The sequence below is a fragment of the Aphelocoma coerulescens genome, chromosome 1, assembly GCF_041296385.1.
Source record: "Aphelocoma coerulescens isolate FSJ_1873_10779 chromosome 1, UR_Acoe_1.0, whole genome shotgun sequence".
Lineage (NCBI taxonomy): Eukaryota > Metazoa > Chordata > Aves > Passeriformes > Corvidae > Aphelocoma > Aphelocoma coerulescens.
Window position 1 is genome coordinate 120,422,625 of NC_091013.1, and position 20,843 is coordinate 120,443,467.

At 39.6% G+C, this 20,843-nt stretch overlaps 1 long non-coding RNA gene across 3 annotated transcripts; it reads right to left on the reverse strand.

The window, feature by feature from the left end:
• Positions 1-139: 139 nt before the first annotated feature.
• On the reverse strand, positions 140-19,125 carry LOC138117220 (uncharacterized). 3 transcript variants are annotated; one of them, XR_011154576.1, is made up of 6 exons: positions 17,687-19,125; positions 17,118-17,278; positions 8,610-8,672; positions 6,846-6,965; positions 5,274-5,382; positions 140-2,469 (listed from the first exon to the last, which is right to left on the reverse strand). It is a non-coding gene; the product is annotated as an uncharacterized lncRNA (long non-coding RNA). The 3 variants fall into 3 exon arrangements; XR_011154580.1 differs by lacking the exons at positions 17,118-17,278; positions 17,687-19,125 and adding an exon at positions 15,261-15,904; XR_011154579.1 differs by lacking the exons at positions 17,118-17,278; positions 17,687-19,125 and adding an exon at positions 13,775-14,096.
• Between the last annotated feature and the right edge of the window lie 1,718 nt (positions 19,126-20,843).

Consider the following 20,843-nt stretch of genomic DNA (forward strand, 5'->3'; position numbering starts at 1 on the left):
CCCAGCGGGGCGGCTCCGCCGGTAGCCCCGGTGTTCCCGCCGCCCCCTCCAGCCCCTGCGGGCCCAGCGGTAGCCCAGCCCCCCCTTACGTTGTCCCTGTGCCCGTCCCTAGCCCAGGGTTTTAAAAATCCTCAGGATATTAACTGTGAATTTACGTTTTGTATTAAGAAGACTAAACATCATGGAAACAGCTGAATTTAGGACAAACAATAGGCCAATAAATACAATACTAGTGCTTTAAAATAATTAAATAACCATTTGTTCTTGCATCTATGTTGCTTCCAAATACTGGCAGAATTCCTTCAAATAAACAAACTGCTAGTTTTTTTGTTTTGTTTTGAATTTTTAAAGATTGCATTTTGGCAGTCATTCAGGCAAATCTGGACATTTGTTCCATTCGTCTGAAGTGAAAAAAAGCGATACATCTATCACATTGCACTTTCTCTCTTAGGAAGCCAAAACTAGGGCCCTCCAGGGAACAAGAAGTTTAATTACAAACTATCACTGTACAACAAGACAGATTATTGGGCAATAGTGCGTTCTGAAAGGTATTTGTCATAATGAGGAATGGGCAGGGTAATTGGTGTTTGCCAACTGACAGGCACTCGGTGATCGATGCATCTGAAGGGCCAACAGAAATTCTCCATCCTTGCTTAGGCTCTGCTGACAAGGCACTTTCAGCACTTCTCTCAGTGTTTGGTATCTCTCATTCCAAGTTCCTGCTACGTCCTGAACAGTTTTGGTGAGTGGTAATTTGTAATAGAGGATGGATGATCAGCAGGTGATTCTTCAGTCAAAAGGACTAGTTTTTCCAATTTATCTGTGGGATTTACTTGAAGTGATATGTCATGTAGTACTCAGATGACCTATTTCTACAAAGAATGAAAATTACTCAGCTGCATTAACTTACATATATGAGTGAAAATACAGTTAGATATTACTTAGCTCATAAATGTATAACTGAATAAAAAGTGTTCTCTGAAGGATACAAGTAATCTTTACTGCCATTTGGCGGTAGACAGAGAGAAGTGACACACCAAGGTTACTCTGCTCATCAGTGGCAGAGATGGGAAATGATCTCACCTGAGCTCCAGGGCAGCATCTTATGCATGAACTGTACTGCTCTCCTCGTTCATTTGGGAATAAGGTTAGCATCCAAAGATAGAGCAGAAACACATTCTCTGGTCAGGCCTGTAACTCTTTACAGTGCTCCTTGTACATTATTGTGAAGCACTTGACACCAGGCACAATCAAAAAAGGGATACTAGAATACCCTGACCCTTAATTTTATCTAGAGCAAAAAATTGTTACGTAGCAAAGTTCATGTCTTAGGTAGCTAAAGGAGAGCAGCTTCTTCATTTCACAAGATTTAATAGAACAGTCAAAGCACTAGAATGCTACTGAAATTAGGAAATGCTGCAATAAATCACAGAGTTCTACTGCTTGCATTAAAAAAAAAAAAAAGTTAAAGTTTCTGGATTCCCATTTTAAAAATAGACTTCACAGTCATTAAAGAGTACTAGGGGTCTCTGAGAAGAATAAGCACAGGCTTTAATCTATTGTTTTTAATAAAGGAAGTCCTGCCCCATCTGTAGGGTCAGAATCACAAATCATCTATCTTATTATCTGAGAATAAAGACTGAACATTAGTCATATTCCTTTTATAACACAGAGTGACCGATACTTCAAAGCATTGTCATCACTGCTCTCTGGCTGTAAATGAAAACGTCATGGTGCTTCACTCTCATCTTGTATTCATATGCTTGACAGACAAGTTAAATGAGAATTGTCCAAAGCTATGAACCAAACCATGACAAAAGTAGCTCTTAGAGTGGTTTTAAATCACTCAAGCTGACATTCCTCGGCCCCAAATGTCACACCACACAGTGCTGCGATGCACGCAGCAGGCAGAGCGCACTGTCCTGTTCCTCGGCTCCCAGCTTCAGAAGTGGCTACTCGAGTAAATAGAAACCTCAGAAACGTAGTTATGGAAATAGTGCATGTCAGCAGACTTCAAAGGGCAGAACATATTGATAATTGCAGAAAGAGGCCCAAAAGGGCTTCAATCACTCCCTGTCCCTGCAGGTTTTTTTGTTGTCCTCTTAAAGGAGCAATGACTGGGTGAGGATGAAACTGCCTTCCTGCCCAGCTGACAGAGGCTTTACAGGCATTCTAATGCTTCTGTTTGCACGGCTGCCCTTCCAGCTCTGTGCTGTCTGCAGCCTGAAGGCTTCCCCAGCTCTGAGAGCACAGACCAGCACTGGAAACACGACCAGCGCCAGAGGAGCTCCAGCGGTGACATCTGCTGAGCCCCCGGGCTCGCATCCTGAGCCATCGCAGGTCCGAGGGAAGCACCCGGCTCTGGTGGCTCCTTACCTGCCAGCACTGAAGCAAACGGCTGCTGGGGATCGAACGGCATTTCAACCTGCCAGACTCCAGGTTCTGGGTATCCAAACGGAATACCATTTCCTGAGAATAAACACAAATTCATTATCCTGGTGTGGCTACAGAGAAAAACTCACTTAGACAGCCTGTTCTGCTAATGTACAAAGTAAAGATGTGTTAGATCGTGCAGCTGTCATCGCAGCATTGATGTTTACAGTCTGTGTCTGTTTTACATCTGTATATTTTCATTCAGTGTTTTACTGTATCCTGGTCACTCTATAGGGAAACACAAATCTTAAAAAAATACAATTATTTTCAAAAAAAAGGAGATGCATTGTTCATTTCTACTCCAGTGAAAAGCTGGATTGTACTTAAAAGGCATTGGCTTCTATTTGGGAAAGTGCTGATAGACTGTGTTGCAACAGGAGACCCTGAAGGGATTCTGGCTGACTCAGAAATTTCTCCAGGGACTGCTGAATAATGTTCACAGCAGACACAGTTCAGACTCTTTTAAAATGAAAGAGCATATGCTCTCTCTTATTATTTTTAACAAGGCTAACGATACAAGAGATATCAGAATAGATTTTTCCTTGTCGTTTCCAAATACCGTGTGATTAATTCCTGGGCCACAGAACAAGGGCATAGAGGAAGATAAAGAAAATAAATTATTTAAAAATTATTCCCTATGTTTTCAGTGGGTAATCAACAAGTCGATTCCTGTAAGCATCCATTTGAAGCTTTCTTATAGTTCAGAACTGCCAACAAGGGCTCTTTTACTTGCCCCTTTCAGTGGTTTCCTGAAAGCACACTTAAGCTGAAATCCACTGTGAGTCCTGCTGAAGGCAAATTGATAGCTCAGAGGAGTAAAGTGAACTCTCTGCAGGTATAGAGACTTGATCTTCAGAATTGTCCTGCCATTAAGAGAAGGGAGATTGCCTAGAGAATGGCTTTTAACATATTTTCATTCACCATGCTTTCCTATCTACTGTGATACTTAAAATCCCTCTAGTACTCAAAAACCCATTCAATGTGGATTTAATGTCTATTGTAGAGAAAAAACTTTAGAAGCTAGTTTAAAAAAAAAATCAAAACACCTCCATGGTTTAAACGATTAAAAATAGGTGAAGTGATTTTAATTATTTGTTTCCATACCTCTGACTTGCAAGACGCCTGGAGAGTACAAATGACAAGCAAGTATGTCCAAAGATGGCCACATAGGATTAGACTTCACAACACATTAATTCAATTCATCCTTAATGGACATCAGATTATAAATGACCAAACCTTTCTATGTTATTGAGGTGCCTCCTAAACTCTCTAGGCTCAGAAGACAAAAGCCCAGGATATTGAATAATTAAGCTCCTTAAGAGAAAAGAAAAATCAATTCCAATCCGTGAACATAAATTCAATTTCCTCCAGCCGTCCTAGCTCATACAAAGCAGAATTCAACCAGCAAAAAACTCGTTACCTTCCCAAACCTGTGGAATATCCAGCAAACCAAATTCTCAGGCTCCTACAGTGAGCAGAGCAAGGACAGAACTAAACTGATTTTTTTTTTTTTCTTACAATGCTACGCTGGTGTCCAATTGTCCTTAGTTCTAGGATGTGCAACCCTGAGCTGCTCAGGGAACCCTTGCCTTATCACATGCGAAGAGGCTGTCTGCAAGTCCAGCAATACTCAGGGGACCAAGGGAGTTACAGATCAACATCAAGTATTTCAGGCTTCACCCCGACAAACTAATGGACACTACCAAGCATTCACACAGAATTAACCTCCTGCTTTCACTTCGGGCAAAGCTTTCAAAGAAAAGAGCATCCCTTGGAGAGCTGTGGCTAACAGCACCAACCGGGCCAAGCCTCTTCTTCACCAGCCAAGAGAAGTTTTGGCAGCGACTCGAGCAATAACAAGACAAGGACTTTAATCCCCTTTAATTGTGTGATTCTGTTGGGGATTTGTGCTGCTTCAAAAGCAGTGTCTGCTGTGGTTTTGAGTCACCTGATCCACACTGTTTTTCTCTCTGTTTTCACAGCTCTGGCATTGGCCAGGAGAGCACTGTGCAGATCCACGAGCAGCTTTCAAAGGTCAGCAGAGCACTGCCTGGTTTCACAGCCTCTGTGAGGCTATCTCAGGGCCTGGCTCTCCCAAGCATCCCACAGCTTCCTGGAGAGGTTGCTAATTACCAGACATTCATTATCTGTTCTTATAACCCAGAGATTTAAATTGAAAAAAAAAAACCAAATTAAAAAGGGGAGGGACGGAAGAATGAAAAAATACTAAGAGAATGGATCTGCACTAAAAGTGCTTTGACTTATCCTGTAGGACTCCTGGCTTCAGTTCCTACAAGGAGACATTTTCAACTGCCTGTCAAATTCACATCACTGGGCCTATCCTCAGCACCCTCCAGCCTTGTCACATTTATATGGAGAGGTGGTGGAAGGATGGTGGCTGAAGGGTGTTTGGGGCTCCAAGAAGGAAAGGGAAAATATGCCTGATGCCATTCAAGGCTGATAACTCAGTAGGAGGCTGTAGAAGAGCTTCTCTGTCAGAAGAGGCAGGAGCAGTGCTGAACACTGCCCAACCTACCACTGCAGCTGAGCAACCAGGAGGAATGTGGGAGAGGCAGGACTGGGAGACAGTGAGGGGATTAGGAAACACGATGCCAGGATTCTTCTTCCATTTCCTTTCTAAGGTAATTGGTCCTGTCTAACTGAGACAGACCCCTTGTCTAGACTGGCTGCCGGACTGAACAGTCAGACCAAATCCATAATTTCATAAGGTCTGGTGAAAATAACCTTCACAAATGAAGTAGTTGAAATGAAGTAGGGCAATGGTAGAGTGAATAAGGAATCTTGCTAATGAGCCAGAGGTAAACCAGAGCCTTACTTACACTCTTGCTGAGAGCTGTTCTGTTCCATTCAGCTGTGTATTTGATCATTCAGCTAAGAAACCAGCATGATACAAGGGATCTAAAATTTCAGTTGCTTCAACCGGAATATCTAAAGTAGCAAAGCAAAGAAGCCAACAAATTATTTCATTGTAAGCCAAATTATACAGGATATACCAGACAATACCAGGAGCATTAATGGTTTATTAGGGAAAGAACACCACCAAGTAGATCTCTCATAGCTTCAGTTTTCTGTTGCATAGGCAGCCCCTCTGGGTTGGTCATCCAACACACAGATTGGGGGGTACATAATTATGGGTCTCAGTCTGGGCAAGCTTAATCACTTTTTTTTCCATGAGGACCTTCCCTCGATTCCATGTGTCAGTGATAGAACAAGGGGGACTGGCTTTTAATGAAATATGGTAGGTTTAGATAAGATAGCAGGAAGAAAATTGTTTCCTTTGAAGGTGGTGAGGCCCCGGCACAGATTGCCCAAAGAAGCTGTGGATGCCCCATCCCTGGAAGTGTTCAAGGCCAGGCTAGATGGGGCTTTGAGTAACCTGGTCTAGTGGAAGGCATCCCTGTCCATGGTAGGGAGGTTGAAACGAGATAATTTTTAAGGGCCCTTTCAACCCAAACCATTCTATAATTCTATTATTCTGTTTCAGGTTATTGCATTTATTAACTTTAAACCTCATTTCCTATATTCCTATAGAATTTCACCAAGCCCTGAAGAAAAGAGAAAGCTATTTCTATAGCAGCATAGGAAGCCTGCACCACAGGCAAGCAGAGGGACAGGTCACACACATCTCAACACTGTCTGAGAACAGTATCAGTGGGATAAATACAGCCAAGGTGTGATACATATAGGAGTTAAAAAGAGACTTGTGTACTAAGTGGCTGCTTGACACAACACTAAAATTCTTCTGTTGTGGGGGTTAGGTCTCAAACATTTACCACTTAGGATAGTGATTTCTTTGTCACCAGTAAATGAAGACCAGTCAGCTGCTAACTTCAGCTCAGGAATATGCCACTAGTGATGGAGGACATCCAAGACCTGCTTGGTGACCAGACTGCAACACACTGCAAAGTCCTGAGATGCTGTCTCTGGACTCAGGCTTAGAGAACCTTTTCAAAGTGTTTATTACTCTCACGCACAAGGCACAGGAAACCCTCTGCGGTATATGTACATTAAAGACAGAACCACAAGTTTCATCTTGAACTCTGAATGTGTGTGCGCAAGGAAAGTATGTGCAGAAATGACTTACTAGAAAGGAAGACATCTGGGTCAGATGTTCTCTTCACTTAGTTAATCACATGGAAGTGTCATTCTGAAGAACTTTGTGTATTAAGCCTGAGGAAAAGTGCTTTGTTCAAAAGCGATATGCACATAGCAAATGTGAGAACAAGAGTTCCCGTCTGACCCACAGAATCCACCACTTACCCTGTTATTTATGCAAGCTGCTGTCAGGTCATTTTTTACACACTCACATAGTATTTTCCAATCTATGATGAATGCTACACAAGATGAGGGCTATTCCTTGACATGTCAGACTAGTGAGAAAGTTAAATTACCTCTTTGTGAGTTCCAAGCTCAATGTATCCACAGAGAGGGTGAAACGCTCCTGTGCCACAGACATAAACATGGGTCCAGTTGTACGGCTGAAGAACTCGGATAAAATTGGCACACTCTGTCTGTTGGGAAAAGAAAGATAAAGGTTACTTTTCATGTTTATTCTTCTCTTTCACATTATACATAGAATATAAGTTACAGCCATATAAGCTTATATAAGTTACAGCCATAGCATTGGTGTATTTAAACTCAGAACTACTGTAGCAGAAACTGTTTACAAGTAGTTCAAACCTGTTAGGACTATAACTTGACAGTGGCTATCTACCAGGCAGTTCATCAATCAGACTTGCAAACCTAATTCTGCTGTATGCTTACAGCCACGAGAAACTGTCTGCTCACACCACGGTTTGGAGGGAATCTGTTCAGCCAGTGTTGTAGCAAACACCACCCGTCAACAATTGGGCAGAGGTCGCAGAGCCACTGGGTTTGTCTGGCTACCAGTCTTCCTGCCTTTGCTCCCAGCTCAGGGTACTGCACATGCTTTAATACCAAAGATCACATGATTAAAGCGACTGCGGTGGGCTGAAAGGCTTCAACACACTTCCAAGGGCATGCTTTGTCTCTGCACCAACCACATCTTACTGGTGACTTTTATTTGGTCATTTCTGAGTCCAGTGGGACATCCTGGCTCTAGCTGGGCTTGCTCCATGTTGTTGTTGTTGGTAAGTAGCACAGGCATGCTTGCAAGGATGATACATGGGGCTGGGGGAAAAGCCTTGATTTAGCCTTGCCCAGAACGAAATGAACACAAAAACACATAACATACTTCAGAGGGAACACACAGGATTTGTTCATATGTTCAAGCCATCACCCTGCATCTAAGTGAGAGTCCGAAACAACTATTTCCCTCTCAGGACCTTCTCCTTTTTCTCTTAGTGTAGAAATAGACCAGCACAAATCTTCCACATGCACCAGTATCAGAATATTTCCAATGCTCAGCATTGTTTAGGTTCTGACTGCTGTAAAGGTAAGGGTAGTAACAAGTTAGAATAAAAAGCTAAACTCTTCAGGCAGAGAGCTGAGAGCATTTTGAGCTGGAAGATACCTTGGTAACCGACATGCTGGAGATTTTTTTTGGAGAGAAAAGGAAGAAATTTTATTTTACAGCCAGGAAATGTTTACATTTAGAGTGGGCTCTAGACACATGACGTAATCTGTGCTGCACAAAACATATAAAAGTTGTATTGTGTACACGTATGTACCTTAAATATACTTCCTAAAGAAGATTTGTGGTTTCTGGCAAAAGCCATTGAGTCTGAGATTTTTTTTTAAACCCCAACTGCAGCTGTCTGCAAATTAAGTTGATTTGTACACTGCTCTACTACTGTTTCTTTAATGAATTATAATGAAGTTAAATTCAGGATACACCCAAGAAAAAAAGAAGCATTTTAATGTGAGAAAAGAGGATTCCAGGGAAATACTGCCTGGTATACATTTTTGAGGAAACGCCATTCATCTCTCAGCTGCATTTATTACACAAAAGAACAACATATCATGATTGATGCCTGCAAGATTGAATTTTTTTAAGTATTAATATTTAAAAACCAACAGAAATGTAACTTTGCTTTTCAATTAAGAAAAAACACTTAGGACATTAGTTCAGAAGAAGTGTAACAAGAGCTTACTAAAGCATTTTTTGCATTTAATAAAAAATACATAGATATGCATAATCCTCAGCCATAATAAAAAACATACATCATACTTACATGGGCATCTTTCCCAGCTAATTTGCATAATTCTACCTTTTCTTTTGCTGCAGGCCAGTAAATCTGTAATAGAGTTAAAACAAGACAAAGATGATGAAGATTATACACTGTCCTGTGACTGTAGATTATTCCAGGAATAAACAGTTAAAACAGATTTATGCATGTTGAAGGACCTTGCATGTAAATTGAAATGAACATGACTTCAAGTACAAGATCCCATTACAAAAAGTTAAGAGGCTTTAAATCAACCCCCCTGATTCTTGTTTATTTCTTCATTGGCTACATGTACTTTTAAAAAGCATTCAGTTAATCTGGCCGGGGCACCTTGTCACCATTATGTGTTTCTCTCAAAGTTATGATGAGCCAAATCATCTGGAAACTAAACTGATTGCAAAGCCAGGCAAATTACATTTGTAAGAATTTGGTCCAGTGGACTTGGCAGAACTGTTATAAAAAAAACACTTAGCTCTTTCTGCCAATTTTCAAATGAAAATAATTAGGTTCAAAAAACTAAGGACAGCTGGAGGGAAATTTGTAGAACAAAAAGTACATTTGGCAGGAATCAACAGTGCATGGTTTAAAAACATCAACATTAACTGAGTTTACTGAGAAAATGACACAGAAGTTTAGAGAAGAACTGTGGACCTTAGATAATTGCCAGTATATATTGATACTGTTTCTCTTTCTTTTTTAATCTGCCCTGCAGAATTCTACAAAATAGGTTTTGATGTAGATAAATCCAGATGACAACATACTATCAGTTACTGTAATCCAAATTGTGTTGGTGAAGAAATGTCAGTGAACAACAGTGCAGGTTCTGCCTCACTGATTTCAATTAAGCAGTCAAAACTGGATATGATTGAGTACATCTGATTCTATTAAATTTAAAATAGAAGCTAAATACAGATTCTTCTCGAATCACTGTGTTAAATATGGATATTTTGTACTTCTAATTTTGACAAGAAAAAGCAATTGTTATTTCTCATGACTAGTAATAAAAACACCACAAATCACACTACTTTTTAAGCAAATATTGATTAGTAAATTGCCTGAAGTCCCAGGCACCAGTCAGCAGGTCATTAGTAGTCACAAATGCTTTATAGTAGTCTCCAGTCATGCTTTACAAAATCTTAAATAGCAAATGTATAGGAATGAAGAATTATTATAATATGCACTAGAAATAAAAACAACATCAAGGAAGGACGCACAACTCAGTGGCATGCAAGAGGAGTTGACTGCTGTCATATTCCCCTTCACCCAGCTGTTGGCACCTTACTGGAAGTGGCTTGACATACCCAGGCTCAGTCCCACACAGGTAAGGAAAGCAAAAAGCAAGTGGCCTCCCTCAAGTACCTTTATCACTTTCCAAAACCTACAGTCACTGTTTCTCTCAATCTGGAAACAGTCTGGATTTTACTTCTTTCTCTTTCCTTCCCAGTGAAAATGGATGTATTGGATTTCTGCAAGGAAATTAATTTCCTCTCAAGTGAACTCCGTTACCTTCCTGATAAAAAACCTCTTAGCAGAGACAATGTAGTTTAAGTTACTTAAACCTTAACCCTCTGCAACAATATTTACATGGAGTCAGAGATAAGACAGTGTAACAGCATTGCAGCACTGGAGCACAAATTTGCTTTCCCAGAGCATTTTCTCGGAAAGATCTGGTCAAAGCACCCAGGTATGGAAATGCAATCAGCCATCCCAGGGATGTGTGGATGGCACAGAGCACAGTGCCAGGAAGCACAGAGGAAAGTACTGGAAACATCATGAAGGGCTGAAGGTAGGTCCAGTCTGGTCTCCACTGCAACACAGAGAAGTTTAAGAAGAAAAGCTGATGAAAAGCGACCCGTGAAGAAAAGCTGATGAAAAGGAACAGATAGAGGAACGTAAGATCATGGATCTCCAAATACATTTGGCCACGGAGATTTGTCTGAGATCTGATCCTCAGTTTTCTTGTACATAAACTTTATGCCCAAGATCCCTGAATCACTTACAGGAAAGCCTCGAGGTCTTCAAGGGGTTTGGGAGATTTTTGGCCAAAGTTTAGTTATCCAATGAGGTAGACAAGATGTCCCTTTGTAGGCTTTTGAAAATGCCCACCTGTCCTTGCCAACTACACAGAAGAACTGGAGGAGTTAAAAACAGAGACATCTGCTTCAAGGCTTCAGAAGTGTTAATGGACTTGAGTTACCCTCAAATCTTCTACAGATTCGTTCATGGGAATCAGTGTTTGTCCTACAAGGCTGAAATACACACATCCCCCCTTCTATGATAATTGACCACAGACAATTATTATTTAAAAAATCAATTGTTTTACTCTCTAGTTACTCAACAGCCTCAGTATTTAGCATTATATAAGGCCACATTAGACAATGAAAAGTGAAGCTAAGTGATTTAACTTGAAAATCAATTTGCAATTATATATGGGGGAGTAAAAGTGATATTTATTAGCTTACCATATGAGAAATGAGAGATTCCCAGAAACTGTCAGTTCTAAATCGTAATAGATCAAGAAAATTGCATCATTTGATGAGTTGCATCATAAAAATTGCATAAAATAATGAGCTGATGTGCTGAGCAAAAAAGCATGAACTTCATTTTTTATTACAGGACATGCTGTGTAACAGTGCCACAAGCCTGGTTCCCTCAAACACTGGCACAAGCAACATTATACATGTGTACTGACTTTTCTGTAGGGGGTGAAATTAAATTGTACCATTATATTTTATTCCAATGTGTTACTTAGTTTCGCAATATGCCAAAAAAGTAAGACTGGAGGCTCCTGTAGTTTCTTTCAGATTTAAAATCATTTAGCTTGTAAATGGTTTGAAGCTTTGAAGTTCTTTTTTTTTTTTTTTTTTCTATTTATATGCTTTATTCACAATGGTAACATCTTATTAACAAATTCTCTTTTATTCCCAAATTTCTCAATAAGTAAAAACCTCAAGGAATGGAAAAAAACCCCCAGATAGCCAGGCCTTATATATTAAAGGTGACAACAACATTGACTTGTAAAGTTACAATAATGTTGTGTTACAATCAGTACAAATTATATATTTAATATACTTTATAGTTGTATGTATCTGAAATGTCTGGAGAAATCTTAGAATAGCTAAGTGGAGTTACTGAATTTAAGGCAAGAATGCAACTAGTTGGAATATGTGAACTGTATACTTAAACAGGATTCTTTTCTTTTCTTAATCTTCGGTTTATTTTCCTTTTAAAATAACCATATCAAAATTCCAAAGGTCAACTACTGTCATGATTTCTAGATTTTCTCTTCTATTGCCCAATTAAAAGAAAAAAAACAACCTCACCATTACTTTTAAATCATTCTTCAAATATTTTCTTAAATTTAGGAATGGGAAAGAAATTAAATTCTCCTAATAAATGGAAGTTAATAAACTCTTTTCTATCAGAGAGAAAGAAGACCTCCCAGGAGTACAAAATTAAGCAGTACATAAGTGTAGGACAGATAAGGTATCACTTTAAAGGGTAGCTGGAAATTGATTTCTGATTAAAACAAAACATTTAAAACCACAGAGGTCTTTTCCAGATCAGGAGCAGTGAATTTCTAAAAGTAACATTTTCCCTTCCTCCAAATATGCATTTTACTATAAGAAAGGAATGAAAAAGGAAGTAATTTTTTTTAATACATTATTTATATATAAATAAATTGGTATGTGAATGCTATATATATATATATATATATATATATATATATATATATGTATGTATGTATATATAAAAATAATATCTGGATCCACCACTAAGAGCCAAATTTCAGCTGCCATCTGTCATGAATTAATAATACTGGTATTTTACTCATTTTCATGTATGCATCTTTCTCTATCAGATTTTGTTCCTAGCCTAACACTTAAGATTATAAATCTTCAGGAGAAGGGGTGCTCAAAGATAAAACAGTGAAATCTGATTACAAAAAAATGTGTGAAAGTACAGCTTTTTCAAGAATCACTTCTAATTAGGCTACTAAATCTAGGATGGTGCAGAACTTTACAAAATGAGTGGAAAATGCTATCTATTGTCACAATACAAAAGAGGAAGATCACAAGCTATCTAAACAATTTAGAAGCCCACTGGGTCTTTTTTCATCTGTTTTTAAGGTTTCAGAACAAGTTTTTAGTTAGGGAAGAAATAATACAAGTTTCCAATGAAAACGGAGTGTGGCAGAGAAGACAACAGAACTTGGTAAACAGCCACTATCCCACTCTAATATTGTACTTTTCTTAAATAACCTAGCTGAATTACATTAAGGTGGTAGAGCTGCTCTTCATCAGGGCTCCATTTAAGTATTCACTACATTGTCACACGGAAACTGATTAGCTCAGCTGCCAAAAACAGGCATTAGTACAAGAAAAAAAAATGGTCTGATAAGTAAAGAACTTGAGGTACAAAGTTACTCGTGCAGTTCCCCAAGAAACAGTGTCAGAGCTCATCCTATTTCATGCACCCTTCAGTAGCTTTGGTAAAAACCCAGAACTCTCCAACAACCCCTGCAGATGACACAAGGTTGGGAAGCATCACTAAAACAAAAGAAGTTAAATTATGCAGGAATAATCAAAGGGCTCTGAAGACCAGAATTATCAACAGCCAGAGGAAATGGGTATAAACTGCTAATAAATAAATATAAATAATAGATTGTAGATTTGAACAAAAATCAAATCTGAAACATCGGCGTAACAAGGATCTGTTCCACAGCAACAACATTCCTAAAGAAGTTGCATGAAGTATCCCAAAGGGCCGCTTACAACAGATGATGATTTGGGACCCTGAGCCAGTGCACGCTGGGACAGATGAAAACAACTTGTTCCAAAGCTGCTGCTGGGGATCTGACATGTTTATCTATTTGGCCCACATGGGGCTGTGTCTTCTAGCACCGACAGCTCCTGCAGGTTGGCAGCTTTTCAAAAGCTTGTCAGGCCTTGACAGCATTCCTATTCCTGCGGAGCTGGGCGGGTCGCGCTGCAGATCACACCGTGATGATCGCGCTGACGTGTAACCCCGCGGGCACTGTTAGCACAGCCACAGAAAGGGGCACTATTGCTTTGCAGCTATTTACCCACTGTTTACCCAGCTGACAACATTTTGTATTTCGTATTTATTTAGCGCAAGGAGTAAAATAGAAAAGGCTTTTGCAAACTCACAAGAAACTTCGATGTACTGACGTCATGTTTCCAGCAGGATCCCAGAGGTTGGTGCTCCTATAGAATTTCTTTGCCAGCTTTCCAGCCTCTCATGCTATTAAACATCTCTCCGTTTTACACTGCACTTCTGGTGGTAATGGCACAGAGGCCTTCAGTAGAACTACTTTCCTTTGCTGACCATCTTTATTTTACTCACAGGAAGAAATCACAATTTTTCCAGTTTGCAAATAGCTTGCAGAATTTGTCAGGGACACTTCATAATGCCATTCCTGCAACAGGAGCTAATGGCTTCTGTACAGGAAAACTTCAGAGAAAATACATCCCTGTTACAGAAAGAAGATTATCCATTGCTATATTTTATATATTTATTGACTATAATCACTTTCGCTTTCTGCATTCATCTGTCATTCTGGAGGACTTGCTCATTACACTGTGGTACTTGCTGTTGTTTTATAATGAGGTTTACAAGCACTGGAAACCAGACAGATTTTTTTTCAAGCTGCCAGCTAAGGAAATTTTCAACCTATTACACAATACATTTCATAAAAACTACAATGATTTAAGAAATTCTGACTCCAGCAGAACTACTGATTTATTTCATCAGGAAAAATACACCAGGAAATAAAGCTATAACTTAATATATGGAAGTCAAATTAACTAATTTAGGTAAATTAATAGGTTTTAAAAAGGAAGTTATTAAATTATATATATGTATACATTAGAGAAGGGAGCAGGATACAATGCTTTGGATCCTTCTTTGCCAGAAATGTCTTAATAGAGAGCATTAGACTCTAAAATATAATCTTGCCAAGTAATTATATCTACACATGAGAATAAATTGTTGGGGATCCTGACTTAGCTTTTGGAGGTATCAGTAGCTCCTAACAAAACAAATATCTGAAATTGAGAGCTTTATCAAAGTAAGAAGTTCATGTTCAGCTTTGTTTTAAAGAACGGAAACCCCAAACTATGCACAATCTTGCACTGCAGTCTCAAAGCTGTTATGCCTCTCTCGCCCCATCAGCGTGCTTTTAACACTCCTTCCACAAAGTCCACAAATGAACACATCATTTATCGGCAGAAACTTAATATTCTAATCAATTTCTACTCGTTTTAGTAGCTGTATGTAAGCAGATCATTTTTTCCAGATGACTCGTACTCCAGAGGAGTACAAAGGACACACTTCAGACCCTTGTAGTCCCAACATGTGTGGTTTCCCCACACTGGGAAGGCCTGGAAGTGAGCCGCCTGGCCCAGTGCCAACCCAGACCACGCTCAGTCTAAACACAGCACCGGCAAGTGCTACTTTCTGACACTTCACTGCTACTGTAGAGTATCCTTTAGCTTCCTCCTCAGGGGCTGAGATTTTATACACAGCTCCTCACGCAACTTCCTTCATCTCATCCCTTCCCTCCACTGCAAGATTCAACCAGCCAAGCACAGTGGAATTAAAGAGAAACACTCATGTGACATTGCCTTGTGTTACCTGGGCATTTAAGCAAGAAGATACATTTATAAAGTTGTTGAATGCCCATGGAGACCTGGGAAATCAGCACACCAGGACGTTCTGCAAGGCTTCTCAGTCAGTTCTACCCATTTAAATATATTTTGCCTCAGTGCTTTTTTGTGAAAAGTTAAATATTATCTGAATAGTTAAACTATTATTTTACTACTAAAAGAAGTATTTGAACCTGCACACATATTTAGTCCAGATACGCAAGTGGTTAGGAATTTTATTCCCTCCTTTCTGGTTACCACAGATACGTAAGCATGCATTCTCTATTCATCTTAGGAAATCCAAATTTTCTTTCCAATACAAAGTGAGTCTTTTCTCTACCACATCTATACCAAATGGCACTGTCTGACTGCACATTAGTGCTCCTGGCTCCATCTGTGTTCTGCTCTTCTTGGAAAGCACAAGGTCCGTAATGAACAGCGCTGGTTTGGCCAAAGGGAAAATGTCACCAGCTTGGACTGAGGGGTGGCTCACACAGAGTGCTGCCACCTCCAGAAAGGTCTGGGCTCAGAAAGCCCCACTGAACATAATGGGAGGTGACAGCACTCAGCATCTCTCAGGAGGCAAGCAGAAGCCCACAGAAACAGAAGTCTGCTTTTCACACAAACAAAATCTGTCTTCTACAGAAAGCCTACACCAAAAATCAATTTGTGGTCTGAAAATTTGCAGCTGTGAGTAGTGCTGTTATTAATGCAATATCCTGGGAGGGGTAGTGGATTTTGAATCAATTACTGAGATGACAGAAGCAAGGTAAGTGCTTGATAAAGCATGCCAGGAAGAAATTTCCTGAAATACCCAGAATCTGAGTTTTACAGAAACTGCCATGTGCAGCATTGCTGAAGTCCAGATAAGGAACAAGATATTCAGACTGGTACTGTATCTCTTCTATACAATGACAGCAAGCGTTGCTCTCAAACGTGAGGGCAAAATAGTCTCTTCTTCCACCTGTTCAGCTCCTGCCTGCAATCACATTAATTCAGGGTCAGTTACCTCTTCAGAGCTGGCAGCAGTACGTAGTAATTTAAAACCACCCTCTGGTGCCTAAAGAAAATACCAAACACAGCTGAGAATTCAGATTTTCTTCCTATCTGGGACAAGCAGGAAACCAGCTTTCATGTGTTCCTGTTGCAAGCATCTGGTTTCCACTCATAGCAGTCAACTGTGCTTACAAAAGCTCCAGTTCACCATGTCTGCTAGAAATATCGAAGGCTAAATTGTCATCTTATTATCTCAAGTTAACACACTGTCACCGGGCACAGGCAAGGGACTACAGGAGATCCCAGTGGAAGCTTTTCCTAAAACTAGTCATTCTAGATATTAACCAAAATGTTAAAATTGCCACTTTTATTTTACTATGATTTAAACCATCCAAATTGCCTCTGCTCTGTTCAGTATTAGAGTAAAGTAATCCCAGGGATGCCAGGAAGCAATGAAAGAGCTGTCTTCAGTTATTTCCTTCCAAATGCTTTGAAATGAGGAGGGTAACCATGACCAGAGGAATTGAGAAGTGAACACTCTGAGCTGCATTTTTCCTGTCTGCTGATATTTTGATGCTATTTTCATGCACTGCAGGGCTCTTCCACACAGCTGATCTCTTGCAGGTCATCAGTCACAAAGGACATCAATCAGCACAAGAAACTCAATTGATTAAAGATAATCTGTATAACTACGGCAGGTGAGATGATCAAATCTTGGTAAATTTCATTGCACAACGAATCTGCAGTTACCCAGAGAAGAAAGAAAGAAAGAAAAACACAAAACCAACCAAACAAAAAGAATTTAACAAAATTTAACTTAGGAGATAAACTCCGTGGAAAAGGCACTGACCTTTTTTACATTTTTGTTTACATCAACCAAGTTGAGCAGGAAGATGTGGTCCTTTGCCCCGACTAGTAGCCGGCCCCTCTCCTCATCCGGCAGCAAGGTTCGAAAATCAAGCCCCTCTGTTGAGCCCAGGAATGGGATGCAGCTGTTTGAAAGCAGCAAGTCTGTGGGAAAACGAAGAAAATCTTTATAATCAAAATGTTTATATATGACTCATCAGTGTCTTTTATAAATACATGCAACCAGCATGGAGTGTACCAGGGAAATGAGTGCAGTCTTGGAGCATGTCTTTCCAGAGTCATAATACAATTCCTGTTAACTTCGGGTTCTCTGGGGTTTTTCTTACTTCCAAATTGGGCAATATTTACTTGCACAAAATATTTTTCTACATAAAATTTTCTTAACAAATTATCTGTAAGGCATAAAGGAATGAGAAATTCAACAGAAATTAGAAACCAAGAAAGACATATCTTTGCAAGATGTGTGCTATATCTTTCCTTCATCCCAAGAAAACGAATTCTGTTTATATCACCATACTCATGGATACACATGATCAAGGATCAATACCTCACCGTATTTGGTGCTCCAGATATAAAGCAGCGAAGAAGGTCAATGCCAGCCAAGAATAATTAGGAGCAGGAAACAGTGGGTAGGAACATTTGAAGATCATCCAGTTCAACTCCCTCACTATGAGGAGGAACATCTTTCACTGGACCAGCTCGCTCAAAGTCCCACCTAACACAGCCTTGAACGCTTCCAGGGATGGGGCATCTGCAACTTCTCCGGGCAACCTGTACCAGTTTCTCACCATTCTCATCATAAAAAATGTCTTTCTTCTATCCAGTTTCTATCCACTCTCTTTTAGTTCAAAACTATTGCCCCTTGTCCTGTCCCTAAAGGCTTTGGTTAAAAAGTCCTTTTTTCCTTTTTTACATCTTTTTCACAAGCCCCTTTTATATATTGAAAAGTTGCAATAAGGTCTCCTCAGAGCTTTCTTTTCTCCAGGCTGAACAACCCCAAACCTCTCAGCCTGTCTTCATACGGAAGGTGTTACAGCCCTCTGATCATTTTCAGGGCTCTTCCTTCCAAGGTCCATGTCTTTCTTGAACTGGGTGCCCCAGAACTGCATGTAGGACTGTAGGTAATTAAGAAAAAAAAAAAAAAGCTCTATGAAACTAATGAAAGAACCTATACTGTTGCAAAAAAGCTAAAAAAGCTGTAAAATAAAAATTCTGTAGCATTTTGCCTAATGAATACTCTGTGGACGTAATTCTGGACGAGGACACAAACAACATATAGAAAAGAGCACAAGAATATTTAAGTCTTGTTGGGTAGTCATTACTTTGGGGAAAAGAAAATAAACATGTGAATCAGTTCTTCCACAAGCCAACTCTCCAAGCTAAACTATTTGGAAATCTTCAGACAGAAAGGCAAATCCTGTATTTAATGGGAAGATAAAATTAAGGGTATTTCCACCTTCCTGGCACTGGATGGACAATGTAGCATTCCTGCTAGAAAACCCAGACTTACCGCACAAGTTATTGGCATATCCTGATCATGATGAAAATTCGGGCCAGTGTTTTGGAGAAAAAAGTCCTGAATTAAATAAAGGGAAAAAAACCCCACCCAAACATTTTTCTCCAAGGTCTTACACAAACCAAGTGACAGGCAAGAAAAGATTAAGTTCTAGTCCTGGCTAATGAACAGAACCATGGGAGAAAAATATTTTATCATTATTAATCTGACTACCTGGTATATAATTATGACAATTATTTTTTGGCTCAGTCACTTCTACTTAAGTTTGTGTACTTTTGTCTGGCTCAGTGCAGGATGTTGTTATGGTACAATCTGAAAACAAATTGTCATGCATTGCAGCTCCTATTCCCCTAGGTGAGATTTATTTGGCAGTACTTTGGGAAAAAATCTTGCTTCACACTGAAAAATTTTATCTGATGCTGAGCATTACATTACTATACACCAGCACTGTCCTTTCCCACATACCTTTCGTGAAGGCAAAGATGTCAGGATTTGTTTTCTAAACCAGTAACACTTTAAAAGATGTTTATTAATTGCCAGCAAGACCACTTTGGAAGCAGCTTATGGTTAACATGGTACTATAAAAACCTCAGTCCTCACCTGCAGAACACAAGTAACTAGCATACAGAATATGAGGAAAAATTCCTTCTCCTCTGCAGTCACAGGAATTTGATCTAAGGATAAATTACATGCTTGTGCAAATGCTCTAAAGCACTTTCAGCACTTAAAGCCATGCAAAGCATGGGCCTCTGCAAGAGTGTCAATTGCAAAAATATGTGGATTTGATTCTTCTCCACATACATGAAGGACGATGACTGAGACTGCTGTCTACTTCCAGTTTCCTTATTTGAAAGGAATGATCTCTGAAGAGACCATCCCAAATGGACATTTGTCATCTGTTGTTTAACAGTTCTAGAATTTCTCAGTAAAAAAAAACCCACCTAGAACAGCTACAACAGTGAGGGAAAATGCTGCCTCATGACTGAAATGCCCAAGTGGGAATGAACCCTGCCTGATGCCTTGTACAATCATTTATTTCACTGCATCGTAAGGAAAACATCTGTAGAATATTCCAGATTGAAATGACAACACTGCACACTCCTTTCTTACTGGTGCAAATGACAACACAAGCTGCAAAGTGGTGAAGAATCACGTTTGGTACCTACTATTGAAAACAGCTTGGAAATAAGACTCTGAGCATGGCCACTGATAAGATTATAACTGTAATATGACCTAATAAAACTTTACCAGCAAATATTAACAGAGGGTTGATTAAATTTCAGCTAGATTAATAATTGTTCTCAGTCTATAAAACAACGCATTTTAATCTTACGCATTGAAATTTCCCTTCACAGCGAGACATATTTACTATCACCAAGGATATTGCACTGGAAAAATTTACTGTGAAAAGCACATTTCCCAATGATTCTCAAGCTTAGAGCAAGCTGTTGATTTGAATCACTGCATCTCTGTAGCCTGGCTAACACAGAACCAGCATTCTCACAAGGTACAGTAACAAAGTTACAGGGATGGTCTTTCATGAGTACGTGTTCAGCACTCAGTTTATGGTCTCTATTTGCTGTTTTCCTCAAAATTAAATACTTTTTTCCAGCCCGGTGATTAACTAAGTATCCAGCTAACTCCCCTTCTGGGTTAATATTTCACTGCTGACTGATAGAAGCTGGAATAGTGACTGGGTTTTATTCATTTCACACAGTATCTCGGTGGACTTGGCTCAAAACAGCATGATCATTGCTTACTTATAAAATCTCCAGCAGCAGAGCCACAGCAAAGAGACTTCAAAAGTAAAAATCTCATTCTGTTCTGATCATATGTATTTGCATTTATAAAACATATTTACACTTGTTAGCATCAAGTCACATGTGTGGTGACCATGTTGCCATTCCTCAACTCCAGCATGCTGTCACAATGCAGCAATGTAGAACCACTTGGTTCAGAATCAGAATGCCCTTTGTGATTAGGTACAGATTTTTTTTAGTGACAAGCCATGCCTAAATTAGCAGAAAGGGAACATCTCAGCCACTTTCAAAACAGTTACAGACAACTTTGAAGGACTCTGAAACTAAAGGCTGTATAACTTTCATATACAGGAAAGAACAAAGGTTGCATCACTTGCCTTTAGGGAGGAGCAAGTCCTTTCTCATGTTGGAGAATACACGTGAAGGTTTACAT